The following is a 19,530-nucleotide window of genomic DNA, read 5'->3' as shown; positions in this document are numbered from 1 at the left end:
GGAACTTCCACTCACTTCAGTTCTAGAAAATAATCAATGCTTCTGGGTCCTTTTGCATGGTTGCCTGCTGCCCCCGCCCCCAGAGTTACCACAGTCCTGGGTTTTATGTTTATTAGTCCTTGTTTTATATATCTAATGAAAATTATTTTGATTTGGTTTTGAACTCTGTCAAAATAATACCCTGCCACCCACATGCTTCTTTCACTCAATTTTACGTTTTAACTTTCAACCATGTTTTTGCAGTTCATTTTTACTGCGGAATGTTACTCGATTCTGGGAACATGCCACGGTTTCTATAAGCATCCTCTTACTACTGGACATTTGGTTCGTTTCCAGTCCTTTTTTCTATTACAAACATTGTCACTGTGCACATTCATCCTCACATCTGAATCATTTATTTAAGAGTTGCTCTCCGGGGGGCTTCCCTGGTGGCGCAGTGGTTGAGAGTCCGCCTGCCGATGCAGGGGACACGGGCTCGTGCCCAGGGTCCGGGAAGATCCCACATGCCGCGGAGCGGCTGGGCCCGTGAGCCATGGCCACTGAGCCTGAGCGTCCGGAGCCTGTGCTCCGCAACGGGAGAGGCCACAGCAGTGAGAGGCCCGCGTACCGCAAAAAAAAAAAAAGAAAGAAAAAAAAAAGAGTTGCTCTCCGGTAAGTTTCACCTAAAAGTTAAATTGCTGGCTTGTAGGGTCTGTGAGTGCTCAACTGCACAAGGTGCTGCCAAAATGTACCAATTTACTCTTCCATCTGCTCGGTATGAGTCCTCATTATTAGATTTCTTAATTTTTGCCCAGTTAATGGGTATAAAATAATACCTCATAGTGAGGCAGATTTGCATTTTCCTGAGCACTAATGAGGCTGAATATTTTATTATATGTTCATTGGCCATTCATGCTTCCTCTTCTGTGAAATTCCTTTTTGTGTCTTGCTCATTTTTCTCTGAGGACATTTGTCTTTTTCTTACTGACCTATAGGAGTATTCTGGATACTAATCCTTTATCAGTTATCTGTGTTGTAAAAAATCTCCCAGTTTGTGGCTTGTCTTTTAATTTTCTTTGTAGTATCTTTTGATGAATAGAAAAGTTCTTAACCTACCTTTCTTTTTCTTTAAATATTTATTTATTTATTTATTTGGCTGCACCGGGTCTTAGTTGTGGCACGTGGGATCTAGTTCCCTGACCAGGGATCAAACCCTGGCCCCCTTCATTGCGAGTGTGGAGCCTTAGCCACTGGACCACCAGGGAAGTCCCTACCTTTTTTTCAATAAAAGAGAAGATAGGCACAAATAGGTTAGAGGAATTTTTCAATATAAAAGTATTACTATAGAAGAATGAAGTTGGACCCTTACCTAACACCATATACAAAAATTAACTCAAAATGGGTTAAAAACCTAAACGTAAGAGTTTCAGTTTTGTAAGATGAGAAAGTTCTAGAGATCTGTTGCACAACAATGTGACTGTATATAACACTGTTGAACTGTACATTAAAAGTGGTTAAGATGGTAAGTTTTAGGTTTTTTTTTATCACAATTAAAATTTTTTAAGTGTTGTAGCTAATGATATCTATTATTTATTGAGTGCTTACTCTGTGCCAGGCACTGCGATACCCACTTTATACACATTATCTTGTTATTTCATTTATTCTTTTTTTTTTTGGTTTATTCTTTACAACCCTGAGAGAGAAATTACTGTTTCCCCTCATTTTCCAGAAACAAAGACGGGCTCAGTGAGGTTAAGCAACTGCCCAAGGTAACACAGCAACAAGTGCTGAGCCCAGGGCTGGAACCCTGATCCAGCTGATCCTGAAGGGAGATCTTAGCTGCTCCACTGTACTGTCCAGTAAGCAGCAGAGCCCGGCCAGGAGCCCTGGGCATCCTCTTCCCACCACACCACTAGGTGTCTTTCTCTTCAGCTTTGGTCCTTCCAACACAGCTTCTCCAGGCATCACCACGCCATCACTCTTAAACATCTCCTTTGGGAAAATTGGCCCAAGTTATGCCTATATCACGTAACCGTTATCTGCAATATAAATAGGACTCCTCTTTCTGTTTCAAAACACTGCTCATGTCATTGACAATTCATGCTCATTCCTGAGATACAAGTTGCTATTTTTGAAAAGTTATTTTGCATGGCATCTTGCCCCAGGGGCCCTTGGCCTGCTTAATCTGGTATCTCAATTGGCAGAACACAGTGCAGCCCTCTGGATTTGATTATGTGTCTAAGCTGCAACTTTGGCTGTTCCCAAACCTCCCCTGCCTCCCTCCATCCCCACCCCACCCCCTCGCTCAAAACAAAGTGCCGAGTGGCTGATGGTTGACTTAATGGCAAAGAGGTCTGCAGAAAGAAGAGCCCACAGGGCAAGCCTGGCAGATTTTCTGGCCTCTTCCAAAGTGGATTTCACTGAGAGCAGAAACTTATCCCATTCCTTCACTTCTCCAGTGATGCTCTAGCCTGTGCCAGGGCTGGGCACCGGGTCTACAGTGGGGAGTGGAATGGTCACTCCTCCCTGCCCTTGTGGAGTTTACATTCTCAAGGGGGCTTAGATCTGATTAACACAAGATCTGTGATATGAATTAAAGGGCGTGTGAAGGGGAACAGCTCAGGGGACCTTCTTTAAACTGGGTTCATAGAAGGCCTCTCTAAGTTAGGATATGCAGTCAGCCAGGTGAAGAGCCCAGAGAAGAACATTCCAGGCAGTGAGGGTAACAAGTGCCAAGGTCCTGGGGCAGGAAGAAGTGGGGTCTGTGGCTTGGCCTATTCTGAGGAAGGGAAAGCAGGCCTGGGTGGCAGGAGCATGGAGGGCAAGGATGAGAGTGACAGATAGTGAAGTGGGGGAAGGAAGCAGGGGCCAGACCATCACAAGCAAGAAGCCATACAAATTGCCTGAGAGCCTATGGCAAAAGCGCCATCCCAAGGTTGGTGGAGGGGCTGGAAGGGAGGGCCTCTAGGGGAGTCACTTTTAAGCAAAATCTTATAGCAGTGATTCTCAAAGTGTGGTCCCCAGACCAACAGCATAAGCATCACTTGTGAATTTGTTAGAAATGCAGGTTCTCAGGCCCCACCCCAGACCTACTGCATCCCCCAGAGCACAAAGAACCAAGCCTGTACCCAGTAGATGCTCCATGTACTGAATGGTTGAGTTGCAAGCTGCCCAGCTCCATAACGTGCCCCACTGTTAAAATGCAGAGTCCTGTGATGGGGGCACACTGCGGCCAGCAGGTCACACCCACCCGGGCACGGAGGAAGAACAGGGCCCGGCTCACGTGGGTTTGGCTGATTTCAAGGTGCAAAAGTGGAGACAGAAAGTGAGAGAGTGGCATGGATATACATACACTACCAAATGTAAAATAGATAGCTAGTGGGAAGCAGCTGCATAGCACAGGGAGATCAGCTCGGTGCTTTGTGTCCACCTAGAGGGGTGGGATAAGGAGGGTAGGAGGGAGACACAAGAGGGAGGGGATATGGGGATATATGTATATGTATAGCTGATTCACTTTGTTATAATGCAGAAACTAACACACCATTGTAAAGCAATTATACTCCAATAAACATGTTAAAAAAAAAAAAAAGTAGAGACAGAAATGCATCTCTACAGCTCTGTCAAGTGAAACTTCACACTTGGCCTGCGTGTGCCCTGAGGCAGTGCTTAGAGTTTTACAAGGTGTGGAAGGAATGAACATTCATTGGAAGACTTTAAACTGGTCTTGAGTTACAAAAATCAGGCCAAAAACAAACAAACAAACAAACAAAGGAAAAAACACCAAGTAGAAGGGAAATTACGTTATCTTCAACCTCAGCTAACTCAAGACCAGCTGCAGAGGATGTTACCAAATTATCTTTTAAGAAAACCCACCTTGGGGCTGGGAATGAGCCTGAGACGTCAACCCCCGGGGGTCCTTTTGAAAAGAAAGTTTTCTGCCTGCGATCAGAACAGAACAGAACAGAATGCTCACTTTTAAAAAGCTGCCTCCTACAGCACTGCAGAGCCTCAGTCCTGGACACTTTAATTGCTCTGAGAGAGCAAGTTAATGGGTTTTAATGAAAATAGAACCCAAATGGGCATTGAGTCCGCTATTTTTTTGCAGCCAGGGCCGCTGCCAGAGTTGCAATTCCACAGGCGTTAGGGCTGGCCCCCTTTATGCAGTGAGACCCTGCTGAGAATTACCTAAGGGAAATGGGCTCATGGAGTCAATAATTTGAAAGTCCACAAAAAGCAGTTGGCGAACTCTCTCATCTGTGGCCTGTTCTATCCAGGAAAATACAGGTCAAATCATGTCCTCAAATCACCACAGGCATTAAAAGCTTGGGCGTGGCATGTCCGGTACAGGTGTGGCCAGTGAAGTTCATTGGCTGCTCCTCCAGCCAGTTCCAATCTTCAAAAAGTAAATAGGGTGCCGATTTTTATCTCATTAGTGGTTTTAGGCAGGATCATTTAGTAATGAAGGACTCAGGCCCTGGGCTGAAGCCACCTGGGTTCGAAGCCCACATTGGCCACTTTAGAGTTGCCCAGCTTGGGGGCAAGTTGGGTACCTCTGTGCCTCACTTTTCTCATCTGTAAAATGGGTGTCATGATTGTACTGGTGTCGTAGGGTCTTGAAAGCACTGAATGGGTGGTCTGTAAAGTGCTTAGAGCCGTGCCACACCCACGGTAAGCCCTAGAATAGTGCTGGCTAGTGGGGGAGATTGGGAATCAAGTAGACATGACGATTTCAGACAAGCATAGGCCCAGGAAGCAGGTACACAGACTAATGTGATGGAGAAACTGCGAGAGGGCTGGGGGTGTAAGGAGTAGCCAGGCTCACAGAGGCAGAGAGAGCAGAGGCCCTGGGCAGGAAACAGCACAGAAAGGCCAGGGCGGCTGGAACACAGTGGAAGAGAAGGAAGTGAGAAGTGGTTGTAGCTGCTTGTGAGGGCCAGATCCTACAGGTGCTTGGAGATCAGGGCAAAGGTATTATTATAAAGGTGACAAGGAAACAGAGAAGCAACCGAGCCCAGTTATCTTTTTAAAAGCTCGGAGACCATTCTGGCTGCTGTGCAGGAACAGACTAGGAACAGACAGGTCCGGGAGGGATGGCCTTTGGGAACAGGGAGACCTCTTGGGAGGCTGCTGCGATCATGCAGGGACAGACGGAGCTGCCTGGACCAGCGAGGGGACGAAAGAAGTGCAGGGAGCAGAGGACGAGGTGATGACTGAATGTGGGGGAGGGAGAGAAGTGCAGGTCCAGACGACGTGCAGGCTTGTGGCCTCGGAACTGTGATGAGAAAGCCCCAGGGAGAAACAGGTTTGGCCAAGATGATATAATCCCACCTGGCTCACAATGTGGCCCCTCCGCCTTTACCCTGGGCATGCCGTGTGTAGTTTCCCACTGGGCTTTTGTCACTTAATTTCCACGCTGCTCCAAGATCCTCATGATCGCTGCTCATGCTTAGGGCGTAAGAATGTGCAGTAGGTCTGCGCTCCCGTTTACATCACCACCCGCCCCTGCCCGGTGACTGAGCCTGTTTCCAATCCTGACAGTAACCATGATCGTGGTCCTTCCTGAGACTTCCTGGCAGCTTGGACGTGGAGCCCCTGAGCAGCACCCATGGTGGGGGGAAAGCACTTCGGAGTTTGGAGTCTTTTTTAATCTTAGAACTCTTTCATAGTTTAACTGTGTGTGTTGTATTTGGTTACATAAATAAAATGTAAAAGATTCAGACAGGGCCTCCCTGGTGGCGCAGTGGTTGAGAGTCCGCCTGCCGATGCAGGGGATACGGGTTCGTGCCCCGGTCTGGGAGGATCCCATATGCCGCGGAGCGGCTGGGCCCGTGAGCCATGGCCGCTGGGCCTGCGCATCCGGAGCCTGTGCTCCGCAACGGGAGAGGCCACAACAGTGAGAGGCCCGCATACCGCAAAAAGGAAAAAAAAAAAAAAAAAAAAAAAAAAAGATTCAGACAATCCAGAACAGAACAGTAAGTCCCCTTCACCATTACATCCCCTGCCCAGCTCCCAGCGCCTCCCTGCAAGTAATCATCATCAACAAACAGGCAGCTTCCTTCCAGACCCCTTTCAAGGCCTTTACACTCTTATGCTCGTTCTTTACGTATGTTGGACCTTATTATACATCTGTTTTTACCAAATAATACATCTTGTGGGAGAGTCAGAGATCTAGCTACTGTGTTTTCTTTTTTTTATCAGCTGCACAGTTTTTCTAATATGGTGGTATTATATTTTATTGAATATTTTATTTTGTTTATTTACTCACCTTCTCTGAGGCTTTGGGCTGTTTAGTAATTTTCACAATGCTTCCATGAATGTCGCTGGACTTATATTCGGGTTCACAGGCAAGAATTTCTGTCCAGCAGATTCCTGGAAATGGAATTGCTTGATCAAAGGACAGGTACACTTAAAATTTTCATAGCTTCTTCCAAATTACCTTCCCCAAATGTGCCATTTTCTTAAAAAAAAAATTCCTTTGGTTACAAAAAGTAATTCATGTTCTTGCAAAACGTGTACAGAATACAAATAAGACCAGAAAAGAAATTTTAACACAGTCATAATTCCATCACCCAGGAATAACAGCTATTAACATATAATCTAGTTATTTGAGCTTTTTACTGTATCTCACAAAGATCTCTTCAAGTCATTAAAGCGTCTTCTGTGGTGACATTCTAGGTTGTTAATGTGGTTTAGGGACAAGACGAGGAAAGCTTGTGTGGAAGGAGGGAAACTAAAAAGAAATTTTTTAAAGACTGTGCTAAACAGTTGATAACCCATGTGCAGGATATGTTCACCTGAACTATTTATGTAGAAGAATTATTCTACAACCCTGGTTCTTCAATGTATTTGAGTACCTGATAAAGCCATCTTATTCCCAGCAATGTGTATGATCACACAATTTACATATAATTTCAGGGGTTCATGTCCCTTCTTCCCCCACCAGAAAAAATTCATTGTCTACAACATCATTTTAAATGGTTGCATTGAATGCCTCAGGGTGGCTGGAGCACAGCTCATGTAACCCATAGGGTGTTAAGAATATGGACTCGAGTCAGACACACCCCCATCAAATCCTGGCTCGACTGCATGCTCTTCAGTCCCTCTGCCTGTTCCCTCACTTGTAAAATCCAGACAATAATAGGTGGGTTATAGGGTGGTTGGGAGTTTAAAGCGTTCACGTGCATAAAATGTTTAAAACAGGGTCTGGCCCATGGTAAGTGCTAATTAAATGTCAGCTCTTATTATTTCCAGTGTTTGGCTTTTGTAACATTTCTAACTCTATTTTTGCACACTTCTGTGATGACTTCCCGGGGATAAATTCCTAGATGTGGAATAGCTGTGTATTTATAAGATTTTGGATACATAATGCAAAACTCCTCTATAAAGATTCAGATTCAATCATTATCTAGGACTGAGTTTCCAGTGGTGAACGGATGAATGAAAATCCATGCCTTGGTGGAGTTCACATCAGAAAAGGGGTAGACCGTAAACAAAATAAGGACGTGACCTATTAGAAGGTGACAAGTGCTGTGGAGGGAAATGAAGCAGGGCTGGGGTGGGAGGGCTGGGATGGGGTGGCGGTTGAGGTTCTGAAGGGACCTGAAGGAGGGAGGGAAACGGGAGGACCATGTTCCAGGCCGAGGGGACAGGGGACAGGTACGAGGGCTTGGGGGCAGGAACGTGCAGGGTGTGCCTGCGGGGGATGCAGGAGAGGAGGGCGGAGCCGGAAGGCGGCAGGGACGCTTCACGGAGGGCCCGCAGGCTGAATGAAACTACACTTGGGGAGCAGTTTTAATTCTGTCCAACGATCAGTCTAGGAAGGATGAAGTAGGTGTTCAAGGGGACAATTGGAATGAACTGAAATTATGTCTTCCTTGTTTCAGTCTATGCTTAAGGACACTAAAAGGAAAAGACAGCTCTCAACGTTTCTCCAAGAAAATCAGAGGTTCCTTGTTTTCTGAGTAAAACATGTGAATGTCTTGCATACTCAAGTCCAGTCTTTTTTCTTTTTTTTCTTCCTAGAACAGTAAGAACCAAGAACCAAATGAAAAGACACAAGCTTGTTTTGTTTGTTCCTGGGCTGTGTTCCCGGGACAGCCTGTTTGCCAGGTGTGTGATTCTGAGATGATGTTTATCAAGGGAACTTAGGGCTACAAGTCTGAGATGACATTGCCTGGGGTCGAGAGTCCCTGGGTCCCACGCCTCACCCCCTCCTGTCTTCCCTGCACCCCGCGGCCACAAAACATCAGCTCCAGAGATGCATGCAGGGGGCAGAAAGGCCAGCTCAGAGGTTGCAGTTCAGGGCAAAGAAGTAGCAAACCACAAGTTCATCTTGGGGACACCACGGTGGAGATAAGTGACCTGGAATTTCTACCCACTTCCTCCAACTGCAGAACCTCTGCTTCAAATAAACCAGGAAGTTCTGGGGGCTTGGGAAGGACCAGACTTTGAGCTGAAATGGTTAGAAATGAGGGGAGACGAATGGGTGTGGCAGTGAGGCTGGTGGGTGTGGGTGTTGCCATATGGGGTCAAAGCTGAGCCCTGACAGGACGCTTGCTCCTCCTGTTTGGGTGCCATCTACACCTTTACAGGCGCTCCCATCGGTGACTCGGCTGGTCGACAATATGTCATAGATTGCCTACTGCGTACACTAGGCACAGGGCCAGTGCCACAGGAGAGGTTATAAAGAATCGTACCTGGAGAAGCTGCCAGTTCCCGCCGGGGAGGGAGGGACACTTTGCTCCGCTTGTTGGCTAAGTGCCCCGCAAGCCTTGCCTGCTCCAAGTTAACACCAAGCAGCTGGATGTTTCTTTGTCTCCGCTCTCTCCCTTCCCTCCCTTCTTTCTGTTTTGTAGATGGTACAGTTTTGTCATTATGAGGTGGGGTTAGACATAATAGATATCTTCTCCTGATAACTGTACCTCAGTTTATTTTAATTTTTTAGCAAGCTTCAATAAGCAAGTTTAAATGCTTGTTGAAAAAGATAAAACTATATAAAAATATCCAAAGAAGAAGAGCAAACCTTCACCGCTTTTACTTCCTGCTCTTCCTCTCCCGGGATACCCACTGTTAACATATCAGTATTTATTTTCCAGCTGCAATGTCTGCACGGTTGTTCAACCACAACCCTATTGTCAGACATGGGCTTCCCCCTGCTTTCAGTATTGAAGCCCTTGCGCCTACCTCCTCCCACACTCACGTGAGTATTTCTCTAGGCAACTGCGGTAAACAGAGTAATGGCTTCCCAAAGATGCCCACGTCCTAGCCCTCAGAACTTGTGAATTTATTTCCTTCCATGGCAAAAGCACTTGCAGGTGTGATTAAGCTGAGGCTCTTGAGATGGAGTCTCCTGGATTATCAGGTGTGTCCAATATAAGGCACCTTATAAGAGGGAGGCAGGAGGCTCACGGTCGTGGGCGGAGGTGCGCAGAGGAAGCTGGGGGAAAGCAGGAGCTGTGCTGACAGAGCAGAGGTTGGAGTGACGCCATTGCTGGAAGGCACCGTAAGCCAAAGAACGCGGACAGTCTCCAGAAGCTGGAAAAGGCAAAGAAATGGACTCTCCTCTAGAGCCTCCAGAAGGAATGCAGCCCTGCCGGCCCATTTTGGACTTCTGACCTCCAGAACTGTAAGATAATCAATTTTTGGGGTTTTTTCCAATTTTTTTATAGTGATAAAAATTTTATAGTGATAAAATTTACTGTCTTAACCATTTTTAAGTATACCGTTCAGTGGTATTAAATACATGCATAATGTTTCATCAACACCATCCATCTCCATAACTCTTTTCATCTTGTAAAACAGAAATTCTGTACCTATTAAACAATAACTCGCCATTGCCCCCTCCCCTCTGCTCCGGCAACCAAACTTCTACTTTCTGTCTCTGATTTGGACCACTCTAAATGTCTCATATAGTGGAATCATATGGTATTCGTCTTTTCGTGGCTGGCACATTTCACTTAGTATAATGTTCTTAAGATTCATCCATGTTGTAGCATATGTCAGAATTTCCTTCTTTTTTAAGGCTGAATAATACTCCATTTTATGGTGGTGGATTTCTAGGCAGAACTGAGACAGGCATTCTTAGCTGAGACGCCAAGAGGTGGTTAAAACAGTATGAGAACATCAAGGTAGCTGATTCAAAGCAGAAAAAACAGCTGACAATGTAGCGATGTATTTGAATCTGCTGTAATTAAGATTTTCCACAGGCTGTGGGGTGGGTGAGAGACCTCGTTGACAATTTTATCAAACTTGTGATGTTTAAATTCAACAAAACGTTTACATAACAGATTTTAGAAGGAAATTAAATCTGTTTTTGTTTCACTTTTCTATTTTTTAAAAATATAAATGGGCTAAATGAAAGCTGATTAGATGTAGAATACTAAAGTGTGTAAATATGTCAGGGTCTAAAGCCTGTGGAGACACAAACAGGTGTGAGAAGTTCCATGCTCTTGATCAAAAATGGGTGTGTAAAATCCTAGAGAAGCTTTAATTAAACAGTTCAAAAGAGGTAGCTCCTTTCTACAGGTGTTTTGCAGATTTTGATAGTTGTAGATTCTTTTTTTGCTGCGTTGTAAAAAACAAAAAACAAAAAAGCTAACTGTTTTAAACCAGAAAATTTTGTTTACCCATTCATCTATCAGTGACCACTTGGGTTACTTGTACGTTTTAGCCATTGTCAGTAATGCTGCTATAAGCATTGGAGTACTAATACCTCTTGAAGATCCTGCTCTCAGCTCTTTTGGGTATATATCCAGAAGTGGAATTCCTGGATCATATGGTAGTTCTATCTTAAATTTTTTGAGGAACCTTCATACTGTTTTCAACAGCAGCTGTATCAGTTTTTCTTTTTTTAATAATTTATTTTATTTTTGGCTGCATTGGGTCTTCATTGCTGCACTCAGGCTTTCTCTAGTTGCGGTGAGCGGGGGCTATTCTTCCCTGCAGCACATGGGCTTCTCATTGCGGTGGCTTCTGTTGTTCTGGAGCACGGGCACTAGGCATGCGGGCTTCAGTAGTTGTGGCACACTGGTTCAGCAGTTGTGGCTCATGGGCTCTAGAGCGCAGGCTCAGTAGTTGTGGCACACGGGCTTAGTTGCTCAGCGGCATGTGGGATCTTCCCAGACCAGGGCTCGAACTCTTGTCCCCTGCACTGGCAGGCGGATTCTTAACCACTGCACCACCAGGGAAGTCCCTGTACCAGTTTTTAATATTCCGGTCAGCAGTGCTCAAGGGTTCCAATTTCTCCACATCCTCACCAACACTTGTTTTCTGGGTTTTTCTGTTGTATCTTTGTTTGTTTTTAGTAGTAGCCATTCTAATGTGTGTGAGGTGATATATCATTGTAGTTTTGATTAGCATTTCCCTAATGATTAGTGATACCAAGCATCTTTTCATGTGCTTATTGGCCATGTGTATATCCTCTTTGGAGAAATATCTATTCAAGTCCTTTGTCCATTTTTTTTTAATTTTTAAAATTTTTATACAATTTTAAAAGTTACACTAGATTTATTGTTATTATAAAATATTGGCTATATTCCCTGTGTTGTACAATACATCCCTATAACCTATCTTACACCCAATAGTTTGTACCTCCCACTCACCCACCCCTATATTGCCACTTCCCTCTTCTCTCTCCCCTTTGGTAAACCACTGGTTTGTTGTATTTTTTAAGATTCCACATATAAGTGATATCATACAGTGTTTGTCTTTCTCTAACTTATTTCACTTATCATAATGCCCTCCAACTCCATCCATGTTCCTGCAAATGGCAAAATTTCGTTCTTTTTTATGGTTGAGTAGTATTCCATTGTGTGTGTGTGTGTGTGTATGTGTATGTGTGTATGTATGAATCACATCTTCTTTATCCATTCATCTGTTGATGGACACTTAGGTTGCTTCCATATCTTGGCAATTGTAAATAATGCTGCTGTGAACATTGGGGTGCATGTATCTTTCCGAATTAGTGTTTTTGGTTTACACACACACACACACACACACACACACACACACACACACACACACACACACACACACACACACACACACACACACACACACACACACACACACACACACACCCGGGAGTGGAATTGCTGGGTCATATGGTAGTTCTATATTTAGTTTTGTGAGAAACCTCCATACTGTCTTCCATACTGGCTGCACCAATTTACATTCCCCCCAACAATGTACAAGGGTTCCCTTTTCTCTACATCCTTGCCAACATTTATAGTTCATGTTCTTATTAATGATAGCCATCCTGACAGGTGTGAGGTGATAACTCATTGTGGTTTTGATTTGCATTTCCCTGATGATTAGTGATGTTGAGTATCTTTTCATGGGCCTGTTGGTCATATGCATTCCCTCTTTGGAAAAATGTCTATTCAGTTCTGTGCATTTTTAATTGGGTTGTTTGTTTTATCAATGTTGAGTTGTCTGAGCTGTTTATATATATGTTGGATATTAATCCTTTATCAGTCATATAATTTGCAAATATTTTCTCCCATTCAGTAGGTTGTCTTGTTTTGTTGATGGTTTCCTGTGCTGTGCAAAAGCTTTTAAGTTGAATTAGGTACCATTTGTTTATTTTTGCTTTTTACTTTAAACCCTTATATATATGATTAGCAAATATTTTCTTCCGTTCTGCAGGTTACCTTTTTACCCTGTTGATATTATCTTTTGATGCACGAAATTTTTAATATTCATGAAGTCCAATCTATCTTTTTTGTTTTGTTGCCTATACCTTTGGTGTCGTATTCAAGAAATCATTGCCAAATTCAGTGTCATGAAGCTTTTTTCCTGTTTTCTTCTATGGGTTGTATAGTTTTGGGTCTTACATTTAGGTCCTGATCTATTTTGAGTTAATTTTTATACTTGGCAGTAGGCAAGGGTCCAGCTTCAGTCTTTTGCGTGTGGATATCCAGTTTTCCCAGCACTGTTTTTTAAAAGATTGTTGTTTCCCCATTGAATAGTCTTGGCACCCTTGTCAAAAATCACCTGACCATATATATGAAGGTTTATTTCTAGGCTCTCTCTTTTATTTATTTATTCTTTTAATTTATTTTGCGGTACGCGGGCCTCTCACTGTTGTGGCCTCTCCCGTTGCGGAGCACAGGCTCCGGACGTGCAGGCTCAGCGGCCATGGCTCACGGGCCCAGCCGCTCCGCGGCATGTGGGATCCTCCTGGACCGGGACACGAACCCGTGTCCCCTGCATTGGCAGGCGGACTCTCAACCACTGTGCCACCAGGGAAGTCCCTCTGTACTGTTTTGAGAGCCTTCCTCAGACCCAAACTGGCTTCCCTGATGGGGCAAAGCAAGCTCCGGAGCCCCTCCGTCACCCGCCCCAGGATCCAGTTAGCAGCTGTTATCACTTGTGTCAGTGTGACTTATTCCACCCTCGCTCCTTCCCAAAGTACTCCTTCTACCCCACACATGGCTTCCCCTGAGAAGAGCTCTGGTTAATTAATACGATCTTCCCTCGGCTTGCTGCATTTCCAATGTGCCATGGCGGCCTGTACGCACTGGCATCCCAGGCAGCCCCCCGGCACACCAGCCCCTCAGCCTCACTCTCCTCGCAGCTCTCGGCCGTGGAGGGTGAGGCTACCCCATTCCTGGGCCTCGCTGCCAGGGGAGCCTGTATGCTTGGGTATTTTCTGGTTCCAAAACATTGCCAGTGACCTGCTCTCTCTGATCCTTGATGAGACTTCTCACTTCAGTAAAGATTTGCAGATGCATCCAAATCCATCACCTGGAAAATACCGAGAACCGCTGTGTCCTGTTTGAGTGGGGCCACTCAGGCTAATCGTTTCCGCAGGGGCAGTGGAGGGCCTGCATTGCTGCATCCCAGGGTCTTACATCCTTGACTGGAAGCATTTTCCAAGCCCACTGCAGCCTAGATAGAAAACTGCAGCGAGACTTTCCATTAGGCGGTTCTAGAAATGCCACCATAGAGAACCATGAACTTGCCTGCGAGGGACAGGACTGCGGGTGTTAAACTGTGTGTGCCCTGCTGTCCCAGGCCTGCAGGCAAGGGCCCTGGCATCACCCACTCCATTCCCCTCCATACCGTCCCCGGAGGGCCCTGCCGTTGCCCAACAGGTTCTGGGAGATAGAAAGGAGAAGAACCATCCTGAGGGAACTGAGGTCAGTGGCAGCACATCTGCAGCAAGGGGTACAGGGCTGCTGTGCCAACTCGTCCATTCAATACACTGTGAGCAGTGCCTTCTGGAATTGGGTTCTGGCTGCAGTGCAGAGGCCTGGCAAGGGTGGGGCAGACATCCGTGAGTGAAGGAGAAGTTTTCTGGAAAGGAAAGTGAACATCTCATGGGAGCTGTATGATATTACAGAGAATGGTCACTAGACTGGAAGTGCCTGTGCCGTCTGTACCTGGACCCCCTTTGTGCTCAAAAAGATGTGAACACTTTTTGGAACTTCAGTGGGCTCTGTTTCTTTGAGACCCTGCACCAGGATTGGATCCCATGGGTGTCAGAACCTCAGTGGGGTTCCATGTGCTTTGCCCTCTATAATCCTCACAACCACCCTGAGATGGTGGTGGCGTTATTATCCCCATTTTACAGATGAGAAAACCTAGGACCAGGCAGATTAAGTGACTGGTTGAAGATCTCCCATGACTGGTTTGTGCAGCACTGGGATTTAGAACCCTGGCCTGGACACCTCACCTCTTCCCACCTCCTTGGTGCTGTGTTCCCTGAGTCAGAATGGCCCGGCCCAGACTTGGGAATCCTATGCTCCAGGACCTGGAATTGGCCAGAGCTCTCAGAGCCATAAATAAACCCCATTCCCAGTGGGATGTGCTGTGCGGAGACACTGAGTCTCCTTGCAGCCCAGGAAAAGCATCAGCAATGCCCATGGGGAGAGTCTGCAAGGCTGCTCCCCCCTGCTGCCCCCCCACCCCGGGGAGAGCATGGAGCTGCAGGTCCCACAGGGAAGGAAAGCCAGCCCAGCCTGGCTTTGTGCCTTTCTGCATTTGGCCTAAGAACGGAGGACACCCTTTGGGTACCCCAGGACTTCATGTGCCGTGAGGGCCACAGTGGCCAAGAGCAGATAAATCTGAGTGGGTCCTTCTCAATGGGCTGTCGGCTTGAGATTACAAATAAGTGACAGTTTCCAAAATTATTGTGCAGTCTATTCTGAAGCAAGGGTGGATGCGGGTCAGGGCTCTAGAATCAGCGCTGGGTTCAAGTCCTGGTCCTTCTGTGGTGTTGGCCTCATGACCTCAGGCAAGTGAGCCAGCTGGCAAGACTGACCTTGGACTCGGATCACCCTCACGGCTGCTTTCCCTCCAGACCAGCACCCACCCAACCCCACCCAGCACCCATCCCCACAACCAGCACACGAGTGGTGCCAAGACTCGCAAGTGGTGTGAACCAGACTACCTAGCACCTCCCATGAAGACATGCCCAGAGTCTGGGGCTCAAGCAACCTAAACAGGAAGGGGAGGAAGACATCCTCCAGATCAAGGGAGCCCAGAGCCTTCTCCAGGGCAGCTGGAGAAGGGCCTACACCAACCCACAGGACTCCCCCCTGCCATTCCAGTGACCTCTTAGTCACACACTGCCACATCCACTGAACATCCACTTATCCATCACGTGGTAATAGGGAGCCACCCAGTCTTATGGCGTTTTGTTACGTCATCCTGAGCTAAGACGGTGCAGCTCCAGGCACAGAGTGTGCTTCTGAAGCCTCTGGTTCATTTCCATCATTAGGTTCAGGGCTGGGCACCAGTCAGCCAGGGAGCTGCACCCACCACCGTCAGGTTCTCCAGGGCTGGTGACTGACACTGCATTGCCTGATTGCTTCCTAGGAACTGAGCCCCCAGCTCATCAGCCACTTGGTACCACACTCCCCATGCGCAGCCCTGAGCTGGCAAGGGTCTGTGCCAGGTCACTGTTCCCACATACCTTACTCCAAGGGAAATCTCTGCATGGCTCCCAGCTCCCCAGGATCTAACATATTAAAGCCTCCAGCCCCTCCCCCAACCCAGGTTGAAGGGATGCGTCAGGAACTCACCGGGTATGCAAATGTATACGTGTGTGCTCATAACACAATGGGCTGGATTCTTTCCTGATGTTTCACTTCAGACTGAGGTCTGCTGCAGAAGAAGACACTGGGAGGGGCTCACACATGAGAACAGGATTCAATTTCTGGAGGGTGAGAGGCCAGGCAATGGACGCCTGTCCAGAGAAACAAGGTGTCCCAACAGGCAGGTGTGCAGAGCGCAGCAACAAGAAATTCACTCAATTCACAGGAATTAAGTGCCTGTTGTTTGCCAGGCTCTGTGAGGGGCTCTGGGATACAGACAGGACACAGACCACGGAGGCTTAGAAGTCAGGCTCTAGAAACAACCACCCCTGGTCCAACCCTGGCTCCATTTAGCATCTCTGTGAAGCCAAGAACATCTTTTTTTCTGCCAACATCTATTCTCAGCCCCTGTGGTAACTACCCCTATTGTTCTCTGGGGAACCATCCCTGTGGTTCACGTCCCAGAGAAGCTGACCTCAGGCCCAGAAGAGTGAGGGATCCCCTCACCCCGAGCCAATCACTGGCTCCCAGGAGAAGGCAGGCATGTGACCAAGCCAGGGCCCTGGTCACAACCCTAGATGCTCCTGAGCTCCTGCCAGACCTGAAACCCGAGAGGAGGTAGGGACCACTTCCTGTCTCCATCTGGCCACTAGACAGAGCCCCAAACTGAAGCAAACACAACAGAAGCAAGAACCAGAGATGGGGGGAAACCGAGGCCTGACAGCATGTGAGTCTTGGGTTAGCCATGCCTGAAATAGCTGCATCCCCACACCTCTCAGTTCAGTAAGTAAAGTAATTACCTCTTTTCTTTTAAAGTGTCTTGTATAAGCCAGATTAAATTAGGTTTCTGCCGTGTACAACTCTTCCAATACACATACATACCCAAAGCAATTGCAAATTTATGAAAATTCAGAATGAACCAAGACAACAGTGTCTCCAGGTTGTACGTGGTTACACACGGTTGATGAGGGGTAACTGATAAGGTGCCGATTTGTGGTTAGCGTTGGCGAACGTCAGATGTAGGCAGAAGGACTTCTCATCTAAGTGGCTTTGTGGATACCAGATAAAGTCTGACCTTTTCCCCTTCTTTTTTGAGAGTGCCTCACAGGCAGACTGGTTACTCCTTGGGTACCCCAAGGGGTGAGAGCCTCACCTATTACTCTAGGGACCCTGAGGTTAGAGGTTTTCAACTCCCCACCCTGACAGCCTGCAATGGCCATAGCTCCATGCAGATTCACTGACCCCTGAGTGAGCACTTTCAACTCATCCAGGAACGGGATTCTCAGATTAAAAGAGGGGCAAGGAGGCCTTCCCTGGTGGTGCAGTGGTTGAGAGTCCGCCTGCCGATGCAGGGGACACGGGTTCGTGACCCGGTCTGGGAAGATCCCACATGCCGTGGAGTGGCTGGGCCCGTGAGCCATGGCCGCTGAGCCTGCACGTCCGGATCCTGTGCTCCGCAACGGGAGAGGCCACAACAGTGAGAGACCCGCGTACCTCAAAAAAAAAAAAAAAAAAAAAAGAGGGGCAAGGAAAGGCACATTTCTGGAGAGAAGGCGACCTGAGCAGGAGATGGAATTCTGCGTGCATGTGGGGAGGGGCAGGGGGCTGTCAGATCTCTGTTGAATTACAGGATCTGGCACCCAGAGGTGCTTAATAAACTGGTTCTTCCATAGATATGAATGAGTTAACGAGCAGACCTCATAGAGGGGCAGAGTACAGAGATGGTTATTATATGGGGAATTTCCTAAGATCTCAAAAGACCTTGGGACATCAGTTGACAAAATGTGCCTCACATTTGTCAGATTTCTGCCATATTTGCATGCCACCTGACTGTTATCTACTTAATATTTTTATTTAAAGTACCCCCCGTTTTTAACTTAAATATACCACTATGGCAAATACATGTACAATGCAGATGCAGTGATTCTAAGCCTGAGGCTGCGCTCTTTGTTAAAAAGGATTAGCCAGAGCTAGAGAGGCATTAAAGACAGCCAGCACCTAACAGAGGCTTCCCTCTTTGTATACTCAGCACTGAAAGGAAAGACTTAACTTGATATTTACTGCTATTTAATTATATGTTAGGGTATTCACTCAGAATCATCATGTATATCTTCGGTATCCCAGGAAATACCGGCATAGCTCGAGGATGTTATGAATTCAGTTCCAAACCACTGCAAGGAAGTGAATATTGCAATAAAGCGAGCCACAAGACTTCTTTTGTTTCCTAGTGCATGTAAAAGTTATGTTTACACTCTACAGTGGTGTGTTATTTATTGTAATGTTTAATTTAAATGTTTAAATTATTTAATGTTACAATATTGCAAGAGTTACTGAAACATGACAGAAACATGAGGCGAGCAAATGCTGTTAGAAAAATGGCACCTATAGACTTGCTCAATGCAGGGTTGCCACAAACTTTCAATCTGTATAAAATGCGATGTCTGCAAAGTGCAGTAAAGCAACGCACAATAAAACCAGGTATGCCTGTATGTCCTAAGCTGCCGGGACACTCAGTACAAAAATGCAGGACACTGCCAATCAGTGGCCTGTGGTCTGAAGGCTGTGTCCTTGGCTGGTCTACTGAACCATCCTGCCGCCCCTCTGGGCTACCTCTGGGGCTGCTCACTTGCTTTAGGTTGAGGTCATGGGTTTCTCTCCTTGATTCACAGGAGGCCAGCTGGTGCTTGGATCCTAGACTAGGTTGCCCAGAACCCTCCTGCTGAGCTCCCCATCCTGCTACAGGCTTATTAACTATCATAATTTCAAAGTAGTAACGAACAAAAACAGTGTTTCAAGTTATCTGTAACACTTACCATGATATGAAAATATCTGTGAGGGACTTCCTGGTGGCGCAGTGGTTAAGAATCCGCCTGTCAATGCAGAGGACACAGGTTCGAGCCCTGGTCCGGGAAGATCCCACGTGCCGCTGAGCAACTAAGCCCATGCGCCACAACTACGGAGCCTGCACTCCAGAGCCCGCGAGCCACAACTACTGAAGCCTGTGAGCCACAACTACTGAGCCTGTGAGCCAGAACTACTGAAGCCGGCGTGCCTAGAGTCCATGCTCCACAACAAGAGAAGCCACCACAATGAGAAGCCCACGCACAGCAATGAAGAGTAGCCCCCGCTCACCGCAACTAGAGAAAGCCCATGTACAGCCAAAAATTTTAAAAATAAATTTATAAAAAAATCTGTGATTTCTCGTGCAGCAAAGACACTAATACTGCTGAGATGACTATGGTTTTTTGCCTACAACTATAATTAAGGGAAATGCTGAGTTGAGTTAGAGGTTAGTGAAAAGAAAGAATCTTTTCTGCGCATTGTTTTAAAATGTAGATTTTATTATCATTCAGATATGGTAAGGCCAACAGATCAAGAGATGATTGCCATTGAAAAGATAATTTGTGACTCCCAGATCCCAAGAGGAGGGGTCACACTGTGCCATGCCACACAAGGCCACACGGGGAAGCACCAGGGAGGGAGAAGGAGCGGGAGGAAAGCATGCGGAAGA

General features: G+C 46.6%; 1 protein-coding gene across 3 annotated transcripts in view; it reads left to right on the top strand.

Moving 5' to 3' along the window:
- NDRG4 (NDRG family member 4) overlaps positions 1-19,530 on the top strand; it is a 94,929-nt gene that overhangs the window by 14,721 nt on the left and 60,678 nt on the right. Inside the window, exon 1 of one of the 3 annotated variants that reach the window (XM_082607405.1) lies at positions 9,417-9,604. The exons of 1 other annotated variant lie outside the window; for it this stretch is intronic. The gene's annotated coding sequence lies outside the window, so the exon portion shown is untranslated. Of the gene's footprint in view, positions 1-9,416; positions 9,605-19,530 lie in introns of those variants that run through there. One more of the 3 variants, XM_082607408.1, reaches the window with a different exon arrangement.

This window comes from Mesoplodon mirus, assembly GCF_964341445.2.
Source record: "Mesoplodon mirus genome assembly, chromosome: 19".
Classification (NCBI taxonomy): Eukaryota; Metazoa; Chordata; class Mammalia; order Artiodactyla; family Ziphiidae; genus Mesoplodon; species Mesoplodon mirus.
Note: the sequence above shows the minus strand (reverse complement) of the source record. Positions and strands in the feature narration are given on the sequence as shown.